The sequence below is a fragment of the Odocoileus virginianus genome, chromosome 11, assembly GCF_023699985.2.
Source record: "Odocoileus virginianus isolate 20LAN1187 ecotype Illinois chromosome 11, Ovbor_1.2, whole genome shotgun sequence".
NCBI lineage: Eukaryota > Metazoa > Chordata > Mammalia > Artiodactyla > Cervidae > Odocoileus > Odocoileus virginianus.
The window spans coordinates 34,181,516-34,197,927 of NC_069684.1; the positions used below are offsets into that span (position 1 = coordinate 34,181,516).

Consider the following 16,412-nt stretch of genomic DNA (forward strand, 5'->3'; position numbering starts at 1 on the left):
ACTGGTCAGGTTGGAAGGACACAAGATAGGAACATTGATACCTGGATTTTCCCCAAACCCTTTCCCAACGATACAAATCAATGCAGCCTTGAGTGTAGGAAGCACTTGCCCAGATAGGGAAATCTCACAGGCAAACACTGCCTGTCCCCTGTGTTTGCTAACTTTCTCTCCCAAGTTTTAAAACTTACTGACACATTTAATGAGGTGATAATACTCTGTCTTAGAAACTGTGCCCCAGTGGGGGAAAAAGCAAAAATAATTTTAGGGAATTTCACATTTGAGTCTCTTATGGAAGGAAAAATCTCCGTCACAGATGTGGATAGGAAAAAAAGGACTTGGCTGTTAGATGTGGGTCATGTTCTCCGCATGGGTTTGGATGGACCAAGGCACCCGGGAAATCCACTGTCTGAAATCAGTAAGGTTACAGTGTCCTGAAGATCTCCTCCCTGGGAAATTTGACAGTGTCAAGGACATGGAGTAGGGTCGGTATTTTCTCAGCTACTTTGGATTTATGTGATGGTCTAGAAGGGGAGATTTCAGTCACCACTCTGGAACTTTCTTATATCTTTTCTAAGCTTATTCCGTGATCTTTTGGAGAATGACAACCAGGAAGGCTCCCAAGCTCACAGAACACACACGGCTCACTATCAGTCGCATGCGATCCACATGATCCCAGGATATGATTTAGATTAATTTAGGATGTAATGCTAATTTATGCTATGATGCTAAATTAAGCCTCATGCTTTTAATCCATTTCCCAATAATAAAATTTTTTTAACTTTATTTTTTTTTATTGAACTATAGTTGGTTTACAATGTTGTATTAGTTTCAGGTACACAGCAAAGTGATTCCATTATATGTATTGTTTAAATTAAAAAAAAATTTTTATAATGTTATGTTGGTTTCTGCTATACAAGAATGCAAGTCAGCGATAATTATACACACCTCTTGCCTCATCCCACCCCTCCAGGTCACCACAGAGTACCAGACTGGGCTCCTGTGCCACACAGCAGCTTATATATATTCTTTTTCCTTATAGGTTATTATAAGATATTGAGTACCATTCCCTGTGCTCTATAGTAGGTCCTTATCGGGCACCTATTTTATATATAGTAGTGTGTACCTGCTAATCCCAAGCTCCCAATTTATCCCTCCTTCTCCCCTCCCTCAATAGCTGTCAGTTTGTTTTCTACGTATGTGGGTCTCCTCCTGTCAATAATACAAAAGTTTTACAGAGGAAAAATCACGGCACATTGTCACAGAGAGGGTTTGGTCATTCTATACAAGGCCGTCCTCATTCAACTCTGCCCAACAGCAGAAGGGATGTTCACTAACCTCTCCTTTTATTGTACACCAAGCCCAGGATCTGAGATGCTGTGCATTCTCATGCAGTAAGTCTAGATCCTTTTCTGCTGTTTTCCATTGCCAATAATCATAAAAGCTGTTTGTTGCCAGGAAGCCATGATATCTTGTATCTCCCACTCTGGGTTTTCAGATCATAAAATGGGCTTTGTCATGTGCTTAGAATCATAAGATGCTTTAAGAGCTAGAAAAGATCTTGAAGATCACATTGCCTAATCTCCTTTCACAGGTGAGAAAGTCAGGCTTGGATCAGGTGACCCTGGGCCTCTGGCTGTGGCGGCCAAGCCCACAGGACTACAAGGACCCCGGCAAGTGAGCGTGGTAGACCAGTTCACTCCAGCAGCCCACGTGCACTGGATGAGGAGGAGCACACAAAACACAGACAACTCTATAAAGTACACAAACCTGAATGCATCGGCTAGGCCAGGCTCTTTAGCCAAGGTGAAATGACACCGGTTGTAGGGAGTTAGGGATTTATGAGGCCCCAGGGCAAAGTAACAATGCAGGACTCCTTGTTCAAAGAGCAGAAAAGGGATTTCCTTGGCAGTCCAGAGGTAAAGACTTTGCCTTCCAATGCGGGGGATGCGGGTTCAAACCCTGATTGGAGAGCTAAAATCCCACATGCCTCATGGCTAAAAAACTTAAAACCAGAAGCAATGTTGTAACAAATCCAATAAAGATTAAAAAAAAAAAAAACGGCAGGAGGAAAACTTTGTCCTTTCTTCCATGGTCTGTCTCCACCTTCCATGGTATTTTCCATTTGCTGTTTAATGAGGGTACTTCTTCAGACGGGGGGTAGGGGTGGCACAGATGTCTCTGGGAGTACAGATCATCCCCTACTAGGGGCCTGGGAACCCTTTGACTTTGAGAGGGGCGTGAGTGTGTGTCCCCAACCCTGACTCTCCTCCCACCTGGGACCAGGCCCCACTGGTGGTAGAGGGTATCAGTTGTCCTTGGACAGGGGCAGAGAAGGGGATCTGGGTCCCCCAGGGCACCAGGACACCAGGCAGTAGGCAGCCAAGGACCCACAGGAAGTGGACCAGAAGATCATGTGTGCGACTCCAAGCCCCTGACACGCGCTTCATCATCCCACTGAACTTCATTCACAAACCACAAGATCAAGGATAAAATTAGTAAGTTCAAGACCACAGTCACAGAGCATGAAACCCTGCGCGCATGGTCTCCTCTGAGCATCGGAGCCAGTGTGTCTGATCCTCACATATTCAGGCCAGAGGTGAGTAGGCTGGGACCTCTGCCATGGCCCTGGGCTGACAGAGGCCCAGGCCCTGCAGGGATGCAAGCTTGAGTCTTTCTTATCTGCAGCCTTTATCTACAACCTTTCCTGGGAGGGTAGGGGATAGGGCTCCAGCTCAGACCAGCATGACTTGGTGATGGAAGATTTCGGGGTGGACTCTGTCTCGGCTTCCCTAGTGGCTCAGATGGTAAAGAATCTGCCTGCAATTTGGGAGACCTGGGTTCCATCCCTGGGTCAGGAAGATACCCTGGAGAAGGGAGTGGCTACCCACTTCAGTATTTTTGCCTGGAGAATCCCATGGACAGAGGAGCCTGGGGGACTACAGTCCATAGCGTCGCAGAGTTGGACAAGACTTAGCAACTAACAAACTTTTTCTGTCTCAGGTGGTGGCTGAAAGAATTCTCAGGTTAGCAGGTGAATAATACAGCTTATCAAAGTTGATATCACCCTTCGAAGGAGCACTCTTCTGAGAGGTGTAGAAATGGGGCTGCCAAGGGCCCCATCCCATTCATCTGAATCTTTCATTGGGCAAACACAGGTTTTGCCATTTGACCCAGGCGTTAAACCTGGATCTCCCACATTGCAGGTGGATTCTTTACCATAAGCCCCCAGGAAAGCCCGAGTTTTGCTATTTAAGATGGCCTCTTCTGACAGCACAGACCTTCCCTCCTCAGTCTTGCTGGACCCTAACCTCCCTGCTCTTTGCTGGGCTAAGTCAGTGTTAACACTCATTTGATGGAGCCATGGGATTTAACCCTGAAAGACCCCACTGAGAAAGACTCAGACCCTAGAATGGGGAACTCCACTCCTGAAGTCCCCACCTGCCACAAAATGTTCCCTGGGAAAGAATCTTGCGTTTATTTGTTCATTTAACATCATGGAGTCCAGGCACTGTCGTAGGTACTTTACAAAAATAGTTTGCCTTGATCACAACCCTGCTATGATTCCTGGTTTTCAGGTTCAGAGAGAGAGGATCAGTGATTCCCAGAGAGGTTAAAAAGTGAGCTCAGAGAATGGAGAGCTGGTTGGGATATTGGGATTGGCATATATACACTGCTTCCCTGAAGGCTCAGGGGTAAAGAATCTGCCTGCAATGCAAGCAATGAGAGTTCTATCTCTGGGTCAGGAAGATCCCCTGGAGGAGGAAATGGAAACCTGCTCCAGTATTCTTGCCTGGAAAATCCCATGAACAGAGGAACCTGGTGGGCTACAGTCCATGGGGTCACAAAGACACAACTGAGTGACTGAACAACAATATATACACTACTAGGTAAAAAATAGATAACTACAAGCAGGAGACTTGGGTTTGATCCCTGGGTCAGGAAGATCCCCTGGAGAAGAGAATGGCAACCCACTCCAGTATCCTTGCCTGCAAAACTCCATGGACAGAGAGGCCTGGCAAGCTATAGTCCAAGGGATCACAAAAGAGTCAGACATAACTTAGCAACTAAATAACAACAGCAACTGAGAACATACTGTATAGTATGGGGAACTTTATTCAATGCTCTGTGGTGACCTAAAGGGAAGGAAATCCAAGGAAGAGGGGATACATTGTATACATGTGGTTGATTCACTTTGCTCTACAGCTAAAACTATCACATCTTAAAGCAGTTATATTTCAATTAGAAAAGAAGAAAGAAATAAAGAAAATGGGGAGCCAGGAGCCAGTCCTGGTCAGCTCCAGACCCTTAGCCTCTGGCTCCACTCCACTGCTCCGTATTCACGCTGGGGGCTCTAGGCCCCCACTGTGAAGACGGGTAATGCAGGCAGGGCTATCTCTTTATCAGCTTAGTTGCCACATGGGCACAAGGCCTTGGTGGCACAAGCAGAGCCAGTTTCAAAGATGATAAGTTTAGGAGGTGCTGCAATAGGCCGGCCACCTGCAGGAGGTGGAGAACTACAGTGCCCACCTGTTCCCTTCTCAGCTTCTCATGATAAACGGATGTTTGCTTGGTGAGCATCTCAGGGACCCTTCAGAGCCTGTGTTGCACCCACCCCACCTGCATCTGTTGGGTGTGAGGGTCCTACTGGCAACCTTGGGGAATCTGAGTTTTCTTTCTTCCAGATGAGTTACTATGAGTTTGTAAATAACTCCTGAGGGGTGTCCACTGCTCAACACTGCTTTGGGCTATTGGCCTTGAAACAGTGACTACCTACAGGCTGCAAAGGGGACCCTGCCTAAGGGTGGAGGGGGGGGGGTGCTGGGGGCTAGAGAAAGCCACTGACAACCTCTGCCCAGCGAGGCAGGCTGGTGATGGGTCCCGTCTCGCTGCTCATGAGCCCTGTGGCCAGGCGCCCAGAGGTGGGTGGAGTGAACAGGTGGCTCTACTGTGGAACATTAGAAAAAAAAAAAACCCTGCAAAGCATGTGCTGTGCGTTCAGGGAGAGTTGCCAAATTCTTGCCCTTGGAATAATGTTTCAGGTCTTTCGATTAGAAAAAGGCTTAATTTGGAGAATGAGGGAGGAAGAATGAAGTCCAGGAAGGAAGAGCCAAGTTAGCATAAAGCCCCAGGGTCTCTGAAAATCAGAGAAGAACTTTGTCACGGGAGCCTGTTCTAAGGACAGAGCCCCCACCTTCCCTCACCCCTGTTTCCGCAAAAGGAATAATCAGAACCACAGCTGAATTCACAGAGTTCAGGCTGGCACATCTGATCATAGATACAAGCGCCTCGTAGACCTCTCACTCCAGCTTTGAGAAAACAAGATTGTGTTTATGTGGTTGGTCTCTGCACACCCAGTGCCAGGGCAGCCCCCAGACTTGGGGGACCCGCCGACTTGGCAACAAGCGCTCTCCGCCACCCTGTCCTCGTTAGCCCTGCTCAGGCTCAGCAGCCCAGGGAACTGTGAGTCATCCGCCTCCTTCTCAACCACGACATGTTTCTGGGAATGTGAGAGTACTCAGCGACGTGACATTCCTTAGCTCGTAGTAGGAAGGCAACTCCCCACTTCCTTTCTCGTCACGTTGCATCATCTTTCCCAACAGGACCGGACAGATTTACTTGAAACTTACATGCCTTTAGGAAAGAAGGACCTGAGTCCACGTCCAAGCCCCACCCTCTCTTTATAGCACAGCCCGGTTATCCTGCCCTAGAGGAAGAGGGCAAGTGTCATGAAAGACATACGTGACATACGTTCTGCGCTCACCTCACCATCATGAAAACAGGGATGCGACAGTCAAGGCACCTGTGTGTCGCGACACACAAGTACATGGTGCCTAGTTCACCCGTATCAGTTCAGGTGGGGGTATCTCAGTTTTAAAAAAATTCTACTCACTTGTCATCTCAGAGTAAGTCTTGGAAAGGTAAATGATCTCTGCGAAACTTTGGCCTGTGGGTAAACTTTTGAACACTGAAATCCTGGGAGAATGTTATTTATTAACAGTGTGGTTAACAGGCAAACACTGGGGGTTTGTGGACGGGAGATGGGGCGGGGGTGGTGGATACAGAGGTGACAGAAAGTGAATCTGTTCCCACGAGGGCAGAGTCATGATGGGGAATGGACCTTCTTTGGCATGCAATCGAGGGCAGTGGGGTCGGGGGAGGGCAAGGGTGGGGCTCAGGGGAGGGGGCACTGAATGTCCTGGGGGAGGGCTGGGAGGACCAGCTGCAGGAAGGATGTTTGAACCGGGCTGGGAGATGCTGAGATGGGGTACTAGTGTCCATTTGGGTGATGGGACCACCACAGAGAAGGTGGGAACTGTGCAGGAGAGATGGACAGGAAGTGGACACAGAGATGGGGAGGTGGCAGCCAAGGTGGGTAAGCGCAGGTGACAGAGTGACCAAGCTGGAAATAGGCACAGGCCAGGGATCCATGCAAGGACAATTCAGGTTTTAGTTTGTAGATGGTCACAAGCCATCGAGAGTCTCAAGTAGATGAAAAGCTCCAGAAATTTGGCCTGGGAAAGGCTGAAGGTGGGAGGCCATGTCTGTGCCACAGGTGGGCTGGGACTGCACTCGAGTGATAGCAAAGGCCAGAGAAGGTGAGAAACAGTAATCATGGTGACAGAGCGCATCGGAGCTCATCCCTTAGAGATACTAAGCACTTCCTGTCTCCTTTCACCATCAGAACCTCGGTCCTAAGTGACAGTTCTATCAGCCCATCTTACAGATGAAGAAATTGACACTCAGAAAAGGGAGGGAACTGCTTCCCAACACATCATGTGTCAGCAGCAAGGCCAGCATTTCAATCGAGGTCAGTCTGACTCCAACCCCACCCCGTATCATGGAATAACAGAACTGTTTGGCACCCAGTTGTGGGAGGGGTGGGGAGGTGTTCTGGTGGTTTCTGCCTGGGCGCCTCTGAGGAAAGATGACGGTGGGTAAGATGGGGGCAGGCATGATAAAGAGGAGGAACTCATAACTAATCTGATCGGGACCAAAAGAAAACACCAGCAAAATACCATGGGTGGTATTCACAGTCTGGGATCAGACCTAGAGGCCTGGGGCGCATGTAAAAGGTGAGACCAGAATTGTCCACTTGATACAAGGGAAGATTGTTTTTATCTCAGGGGCAGGAAAGCAACGTGCAAGCAGAAATGGAGGAGCACGGCTTCAGCCAGGGGCTGAGCTCCTTCCTGCCATTTGTTGCTACTGTTATTGTTTAGTCGCTCATTTGCATCCAACTCTTTGCAACCCCGTGGACGGTAGCCCGCCAAGCTCTTCTGTCCATGAAATTCTCCAGGTAAGAGTACTGGAATGAGTTGCCATTTCCTTCTCCAGGGGATCTTCCTGACCCAGGGCAAACCCTTGTCTCCTGCACTGGCAGATAGATGCTTTACCACTGAGCCACAAGCACCTGCTGTGCATTCTGACAACCAGCCCTTCTGCTATTGCCATCTTGAGTTACAGGTGAGAAAACAGAAGCTTGATGACAGTAAGTCATCACCTGAAGCCATACTGTCAGTAACGGTAAACCTGGCACTTGAGCCACAGTCTGACTCCCGAGGGCATTCACATAGACAATTGTGGGACAAAGTTACCCAACAGGGGTTATCAGGCAGCACCGGAGTGGCAGGCTACCCACAACTACTCTAGCTGCTTAACTGCCTCCTGTCTATAGTTCATAAGCACTATTTTTATAACAGAGACAAAAGGAGTTTTATAAAAGCAAAATGGTGGATGTGCAGTTGGATAGACTTTTTGGAAGACAATTTTCCAACCTCCATCAAAACTGAAAACTTGGCTTATTCTTTGACACAACAGTTCTATCTTTAGAAAAAAATCAAAGGAGACCCGCAGAGCACCGACCTAGAGACGTATGTACAATGCAGCAGATTAGAGGCAACTTGAAAATACCATTAATGTCTAGTAATAAAAGGTTGAGATAAATTTTGGCTCAGTCATACAGTTGAATTCAACACCAGGTAGCATTAAAAATGATTACATCGATTGAAATGGGTGTGTAAGGATTATTCACAATGACGGCACCTCCCTGGGGGTCCATTGGTTAGGATCCTGCACTTTCACTGTTCGGGGCACAGGTTCGATCCCTTGTTGGCAAACTAAGATCCTGCATGCCATGTAGTATGGCCAAAAAAAATGTATATGATATATTAACATATGAGGAAAATACACTACAAAACACTATCTACCAGTTGATCTTACTTTTGTTTAAAGAATTCATTCATATGAATATATTCATTAAACAATTCAGCTTTTTAGAAAAATAGCATGCAAATATTTAGTTCTAATTATGATAAATGTTCATCAGAAGAGGCTGCACTGAATGTATGTGATGGGGAGGAAATTCAGTAAGAGTTGTAAGGGTGTATGTCAAAATGCTTTGTGGCTTTAATTATTCTTTTTAAAACATTTTTTTCTCTTATATTGGAGCATAATTGATCTACAAGTTTGTGTGTTTCAGGTGTACACCAAAGTGATTCAGTTATACAAATACACATATCTATTCTTTTTCGGATTCTTTTCCCATATGTTATTACAGAATATTGAGTTAATTTTTCTTTCCATGGTGGGTGGTGGTGTAGTCACTCGGTCATGTCCGACACTTGTGACCCCATGGACTGTAGCCTACCAGTAGCCTACCTACTGTAGCCTACTGTAGCCTCCTTTGTCCATGGGATTCTCCAGGCAAGAATACTGAAGTGGGTTGCCATTTCCTTCTCCAAGGGATCTTCTCAACCCAGGGACTGTCATCCCTTTCCTTCCAGGCGGTCTCCTGCATTGCAGGCAATCTTTACCAACTGAGCCACCATTGTATTTTCTAGTTTTTTTTCCCAACAGCAAAAATGGATTACTTGGGGAGAAATATTTAATTTTAAATAAAATTTAAAACAGAAAGGAAAAAAACTGAGGTAGAAAGAAAAGACGAAGGGTATGTGAGTTCAAGGGCTGATGGAAGAGAGACTTTCCAGAAGGTAGTTGATAGCATCAGCTGCCTCTGAAAGATTGAAGGGGATGAAGACCAAGATGAAGGAAGGAGGTATGTACAGAATCCAAAAAGAAATGATACAACTGAACTTACGAAACAGAAAGAGACTCACAGACTCAGAGAACAGCTTTGTGGATGCTGGGAGAAGGATGGGGGAAGGGTAGTTAGGGAGATTGGGATGGACACGTATGCACTGCTATATTTAAAATGGACAACCAACAAGGACCTACTGTACAGCACAGGGAACTCTGCTCAGCCTAGATAAAAGGAGAGTTTTCGGGGGGAATGGATACACGTACATGTATGACTGAGTCCATCCATTGTTCCCCTGAAACTACCATAATATTGTTCATTGGTTATACCCCAATACAAATAAGATGTTTTTTAAAAATGAGGTAAGAAGGGAGACACACATGACCTCACCCAACTTACAGAAAATGTTTATTTATTGTTACTTATCTCCCGCCACTTTCCTTTTTCAGCTCAGACCTCCATTCTCCACTGAGTCCTTTCAGCTTCCATTTCCTGGTTACGGAGCTTCCCAGGTGGCACTAGTGAGAAAGAACCCACTTGCCAATGCAGGAGACCCGAGAGAGGCAGGTTTAATCCCCGAGTCAGGAAGGTCCCTTGAAGTAGGAAATGGCAACCCATGCGGGTATTCTTGCCCAGAAAATTCCACGGATAGAGGAGACTGGTGTGCTACAGTCCATGAGACCGCAAAGAGTAGGACACAACTGAGTGACTGAACACTATGGCATTACCTGGCTATTCTGTGGGTGGTTCAAATTTGGCATTAGAACTGCCTACACCCTCCACCCCTTCATTCCAGCCCCCAAACAGTCAGACAGGCAGAAAGACAGAAACCAGGCTCATTCACCTACACTCTCCATCTTTCAGGCTACGCCACCATCCACCCAAACAGAGCGTCATCCTAGATTCCTCCCTCCCCTCTCACTATACACATGTAAATGATCCTTAAATATCTCTTTGACTAAGCTCTCCTCTCTAACCTTGAGGGGACAGCCTTAGTCAAACCTTTCTCATCTCTTGTGTATACTGATTCACCTACACCTTAATCCATCCTCCACACCTTCATCAATTCTAAATGCCATTGGACCATTTGACTCACACCTGACACCCTACTCCCATTCTGTCAAGAATAAATCTAACTTTAAAATATTGCAAATAATGAAGCAATAAGCATCTGTGTGCAAACAATTCAGTTTTTTTCATTCAAATTATTTCCTTGGGATAAATCCACCCCTCTGATATTGAGTACTAATGCACCCCACTGGCATTCTTCTCCAATATAAACGTTTTTAGAGTTTGTAGGGAAAGTAAATTTTAATTTCTGTGCCCTGACTGTCAGAATTTTTTTCTCCTGTTTATGTCAGGTCCAAGTTACCTTTTTATCAAGAAAGAAATTATTTTCATTTTAAAGCATGGTATATATAAGCACCTTCCTCCCTCTAGTTTTTGATTTTGCTTTTACACTCATACTGCTTCAGGTTATAGAAAGTGAAAGTTGTTCAGTTGTGTCCGACCCCCATGGACCATGCCATCCATGCAATTCTCCGGATCAGAATACTAGAGTGGGTAGCTGTTCCCTTCTCCAGGGGATCTTCCCAACCTAGGGTTTGAACCTAGGTCTCCCACATTGCAGGCAGATTCTTTACCAACTGAGCTATCAGGGAAGACCCTGAGGTCACAGAATCTTGTCTCTAATTGGCAGGCATTTCAAAAGCTTTGCAATGTGATGATTTCTCCCCAGTGAACTCTTAAAAATTGGGGCAGGGATGAAAAGGAGGTTGGGTTTACTTTCTTCGAGGTGCTCCAAGTTAACAGCTTTTTTAAAATGTGGAGAGTCATCTGTATTCAGAGAGTAGTTGACTCTTACTAGCCTAGTGGGTCATTTTCTCTTTTTGAAAAAGAAGAATGTCATGGGTGAGGCCCCTAGATGGGGAGATATGAAAAATCTCTTCTGAATTGACTGTAGCCATTTTGGGCAAACTAGAAACTGCTTGGGATTGACATCAGGATAAAATGACAATTGAATGAATGACTGAGCCATTCTTCCTCGCCCTCCATAGAATTATCCAGGAATATCCTGAGCAAGGAGGCCAGGACCATGAGTGCTTATACCTGCTGGACAGATTTAAATGATTGTTTTGGGGGTAGTGGAGAGATTTCAGAACCTGGTTCATCCATATAAATCATCAAATAGAACTTACCATCTCTAGATCAGATACACATTTTCAGTGACATAACTTTTCCTCAGATCAGGAATACTCTGTGAAATGGTGTTTTAAAATGCCCTTCTCACAGTAACAGACTCACAGAGGTTGAAAGCAAAATTATGGTTCCTAAGGGGAAAAGGGAGCGGGGGCAAATTGGAAGTCTAGGATTAACAGATACACACTACTATATATAAAATAGATAAACAACAAAGCCTGCTGTAAAGCACAGAGAACTATAGTCAGTATCTTAAAATAACCTGAAATGGAAAAGAATCTGGAAAAGAATATAGATAGATAGTGTAGGATAGATTGATAGATAGCTCTTCATTTGAAGGTCTGATGCTAAAGCTGAAGCTCCAATACTTTGGTCACCTGATGTGAAGAACCGACTCATTGGAAAAGGCTTGATGCTGGGAAAGAGTGAGGGCAGGAAGAGAAGGGGAAGCAGAGGATGAGATGGTTAGACAGTATTATGGACTCAATGGGCATGAATTTGAACAAACTCCGGGAGATAGTGGAGGACAGATGAGCCTGGTGTGCTGCAGTTCATGGGGTCACAGAGTTGGACACAACTTATCAACTGAACAACAACAGATAGACAGATCTAAATTATTTTGCTGTACATCTGAAACTAACACAGTGTTGTAAACCAAATATAGTTCAATTATAAATATGTTTATCAAACACCTGCAAGCCTCTGACCTGCTTTATCATCCTCACAGATGACCCAAACATCAGCAAAGAACACCTCTCTCTTCTGAGACAAAGAAACCCACCTACACTTGGCCCTCCCTACCTTCCTTGCTCTCTTGCTCAGTGAAGGCCCCTGCCCCAGGGCCTTTGCACAGCTACTGACTCTGCCCACAGGCTCTCAGGTGACACTAGCGACAAAGGATCTGCCTGCCAATGTAGCAGACATAAGAGATGCAAGTTGGATCTTTGGGTCTGGAAGATCCCCTGGAGGAGGAAATGACAACCCACTCCAGTATTCTTGCCTGGAGAATCCAATGGACAGAGGAGCCTGATGGGCTACAGTCCATAGGTTTTCACAGAGTTGGACACAACTGAACGACTTAGCACACACACCTGTGGGCTAGCTTACAAAGCAGATCTGTCACTTCTTGTCTCCAATGCTGTTACCATGGCCAAAGGTAGACCAGCTCTTTGGTGGACCACTCAAACACCTTCCCCCTGTGTGACCTGCCTTCACTCCAGCTCTACAAAATTCACGTTCCACACAGCAGCGGGGATAATTGGTTAATAAGCTAAATAGAATTACATCACAGGCCTGTTCATAGCTGGGCATGGCTTACGGTTCCAACCTCCCCATCTGTGCCTTCCTGTGCCACCTGGTCCTGACCTGGTTCTCCTGTCTCTCTCCTCATCCATTCTGCTCTAGCCACTCCGGCTGCTTTGGGGGACCTCAGCTACTCGAACCCGGAGGTTGTTCTCTCTGCTGGGAAAGCCTCACAGGACCACCCCCTTTCTTATCCAAGTGAAAGAAAAGTGAAAGTTGTGACTCTAGGCCAGAATACTAAAATGGGTAACTTTCCCCTTTTCTAGGGGAATCTTCCCAACCCAGGGATCAAACTCAGGTCTCCCTCATTGCAGGCAGATTCTCTACCAGCTGAGCCACAGGGGAAGCCCAAGAACACTGGAGTGGGTAGCCTATCCCTTCTCCAGCGGATCTTCCCGACCCAGGAATCAAAACGGGGTCTCCAGATCTCCATGTAATTGTCTTCTTCCTGGAGAGATCTTCCCCACTCTCATGCACACAGTTCTCATTTTGTCTTATTTTCTCCCCAGCTCTTATCTCTGACTTTGTTGTTGTTTAGCCACTCTGTCATGCCAGACTCTTTGAGACTCCATGGACTGTAGCCCGCTAGGTTCCTCTGTCCATGGGGTTTTCTAGGCAAGAATACTGGAGTGGGTAGCCATTTCCTCCTCCAGGGGATCTTCCTGACCCAGGGATCAAACCCACATCTCCTGCATTCCAGGTGGATTCTTTACCACCGAGTCACCAGGGAAGCCCTATCTCTGACTTGGTGCTGTTTATTTTCTCGTTGACGTGTTTACCGTGTTTTCCTCCCAGTCTCCTTAGTACCCAGAAAAGACCTGGGACCAGGAGGCACTCCGCACAGGCCTGCTGAGTGGGAGAATAAAACTCCCTGAATGATCACCAATGAAAACGTCCTAGTTGAAGAGGAGGAGAAATCCAGCATGTTAGGCTTGGGAAGGTCTTGGACAGCATTCCTAAGGTGGGCGTCCAGACTCTGCCGGACCTCTTGCACGGACCGAGAGCTAATTCTCATTCAGGGCACAAAGGCAGATAAGAATAGCCAATGAGATGGCACATTACATAATTTTCCAGGTGGCACTAGTGATAAAGAACCTTCTTGCCAATGCAGGAGACGTAAGAGACACAGATTCAATCCCCGGGTTGGGAAGATCCTCTGGATAAGGGCATGGCAACCCACTCCAGTATTCTTGCCTGGAAAATCCCATGGACAGAGTAGCCTGGCAGGCTACAGTCCATGGGGTCGCAAAGAGTCGGACACAACTGAAGCAACTTAGCACAGAGTTTTCAAGAGCTTATTTAATAACCAGGGCTTCCCTTGTGGCTCAGCTGGTAAAGAATCTGCCTGCAATGTGGGAGACCGGGGCTCGAACCCTGGGTTGGGAAGATTTCCTGGAGAAGGGAAAGGCTACCCCCTCCAGTATTCTGGCCTGGAGAATTGAGTCCCAAAGAGTCGGACGTGACTGAGCGACTTTCACTTTCTTTCACTTTCTATTTAATAACCGCACTCTGAATCACCACTTAGTGTAACATTTATTAAGCACATGCTAAGTGAGGGAGTATTAATAAAAAATTAATTAAAAAAAATAATCCAAGCCGGTGCTCCAACTTAGAAGAAAGTCAAAGTGAAAGTTACTCAGTCGGATCTAACTCTTTGCACCCCATGGACTATACCATCCATTGAATTCTCCAGGCCAGGATACTGGAGTGGGTAGCCTTTCTCTTCTCCAGGGGATCTTCCCAACCCAGGGGTCGAACCCAGCTCTCCCACATTGCAGGCAGATTCTTTGCCAACTCAGTAGAATAGGTCTAAAGAGGTCTTTCCCAGCTGTCTCAGTGTGGGTAAAGGATTGTGAACATTAAAAGATAATGTAGGTAGGGACTCCCCTGGTAGTTCAGTGGCTAAGACTCCGAGCTCCCAATGCAGGTTCAATCCCTGGTCAGGTAACTAGATCCCACATGCTGCAACTATAGATTATGCAGCAACTAAGATCGGGAATAGCCAAATAAATAAATACCTTAAAAAAAAATGGTGGGGAAGACCTCAACAGAGGCACCAATGCTGAACTGCACATTAAACGATTAACATGAAATTTATCAATAAAATTTCCACAGATTCAGAAAGAGGGACCCACACTGGACGCAGAAGTCTGGAGGTGAGAAAGCCCTTGCTGCTTCTAGCCTAGTGTTTCCCTATTAGACTTGTCTGCTTGTTAAATACAGATTCCTGGGCTCCCTCCACCCCCATCCTGACTCCACGACTCAGACCTTTTGAATCAGAATCCACAGGGCAGGAGCCAATGAACCTGGATTTTTACCTGGTGCCTCGGGGCACTATTGTGACCAGCAAGTTTGGGAAAGCTGGACTGAGCTGCAGTAAGTGGCTGATGGGGTTTTGAATTCATCAAGACTTTGAATCTTAACACAAAACCCTTCGGTTTTTTTCTTTTAGAAGAGAGGCCACAAATTCTTTTTAAAACGTGATGAAACAAGCCTTTTCTGAGAAAATGCTTCTCCCTGACACACAACATTTGAACACATTTTCAGGAACCCAGGAGTCTGCTCTTTGGAACCTAGTGGGAGAAGCTTGAGGGCAGTAATTGCAATCAAGAGAGACCCTGGATAACATCCAAGGCAGTTCTCATAGCGGTGCAGAGATGATGGCAAAGGGCTCCAGGTAGGAAGTCTAGTCAGTGGGTAAATAAGGATGGAGAACGAAGGGTGTAGATGAAAGTCAGAATGAGGTTTCCAGGGCACGTGACCAAGAACTAGGCAAGAGCCTGGAGGGGGTAGAATTCAAAGGGAGGGAGGTTCACCTTGGAGAGCCCTGCAAAGAGGGACATGGGGGAGGAGGTTCCTTGTCATGTCCAGTTTACAAGGAGTGGAAGGATTTCAAGGAATCAGGCACTGCTTCAAGGAATTTCAAGGAATCAGTGGACATTCAAGTAGAAGTTTAGAAGGGGGCCCAGGCTAAGAAAGTCAAAGCTGTGGTTTTTCCAGGAGTCACATTCGGATGTGAGAGTTGGATCATAAAGAAGGCTGAGTGCTGAAGAATTGATGCTTTTGAACTGTGGTGCTGGAGAAGACTCTTGAGAGTCCCTTGGACAGCAACGAAATCAAACCAGTCAACCCTAAAGGAAATCAATCCTGAATATTCACTGAAAGGACTGATGCTGAAGCTAAAGCTCCAATACTTTGGCCATCTGATGTGAAGGGCCAACTCACTGGAAAAGACCCTGGTGCTGGGAAAGATTGAGGACGATGGTGTTACCTACTCAATGAACTTGAGTTTAAGCAAACACCAGGAGATAGTGAAGGACAGGGAAGCCTGGTGTGCTGCCATCCATGGGGTCCCAAACAGTCAGACCAGACTTAGGGACTGAACAAGGAATGACAGGTAAGATTCAGTGCTGGAAGAGGACGGGTGACAGCTAATGCTGTGAGAGCCCTTGGCCTCCTCCGGGAAGAAGTGGTAAAGTGAGATAAGAGGCAAGACCCTGGAGAGATCACCTGTGAAGGGAGGGAAGAGAGGAGCCAAGGAAAGGGGAGAATCAGAGTAGGAAGAGACAGAGACAGACAGAGAGAGCAAGGAACAGAAGGGTCAAGCAAATGAACTCTGCCAGGCCATTGGACTGGGCAGCTCAGAGGTCACTGGGCATCCCCAAGACAGTCTTTTTCTTTAGCTGACCCTTGTCCTTAGTGATAAGGAGACAGGCAGTCTGCAATTTACCTGCAAATGATTTAGAAAAAAATACAGATACATAGAGAGAGAATGATCAAGCAAAGGTGATAAAATGTTCCCAAGGGGAAAAGCTGGGCAAAGAGTTTGGGGAACCTTTTTGTAGTATTCTTGCAATGTCTAAGTTTGAAATGA

The 16,412-nt window shown here is 46.3% G+C and overlaps 1 long non-coding RNA gene across 2 annotated transcripts in view; it reads left to right on the forward strand.

Moving 5' to 3' along the window:
- The window catches only part of LOC110149102 (uncharacterized), an 81,600-nt gene that overhangs the window by 33,341 nt on the left and 31,847 nt on the right, over positions 1-16,412 (forward strand). For both annotated transcript variants that reach the window (XR_011490333.1, XR_011490334.1), the window contains exons 3-8: positions 1,592-2,596; positions 6,683-6,808; positions 7,336-7,464; positions 14,654-14,694; positions 14,991-15,215; positions 15,539-15,935. This is a non-coding gene — a long non-coding RNA (uncharacterized lncRNA). The remainder of the gene's footprint in view (positions 1-1,591; positions 2,597-6,682; positions 6,809-7,335; positions 7,465-14,653; positions 14,695-14,990; positions 15,216-15,538; positions 15,936-16,412) is intronic.